Source organism: Nanorana parkeri, unplaced genomic scaffold (assembly GCF_000935625.1).
Source record: "Nanorana parkeri isolate BGI_ZX_2015 unplaced genomic scaffold, ASM93562v1 scaffold1603, whole genome shotgun sequence".
In the NCBI taxonomy this organism is placed as follows: domain Eukaryota; kingdom Metazoa; phylum Chordata; class Amphibia; order Anura; family Dicroglossidae; genus Nanorana; species Nanorana parkeri.
Genome location: NW_017307871.1, coordinates 348294 through 348533, shown reverse-complemented (window position 1 = coordinate 348533; position 240 = coordinate 348294).

Genomic DNA, 240 nt, shown 5'->3' with positions numbered 1-240 from the left:
AATTTATGTACAACAATATATATAAAAAAAAAAGCAGGTTGTGAAAAAGACCGCTGAAAGCAAACACCGAAGTGTCAATGACATAAGGAGTTCAAGGCCATCTCCAGGCAAACGAAAAAGTACCCTTGGGTCTACTGCAGACCTGGACATTTTACCGCCTTTGGTCTATGGCTACTCAGCCCGCCGACCTGCATTCTGTTATGGCTGGCTGAGAAGCACTGGAAGACATAACACATTGCC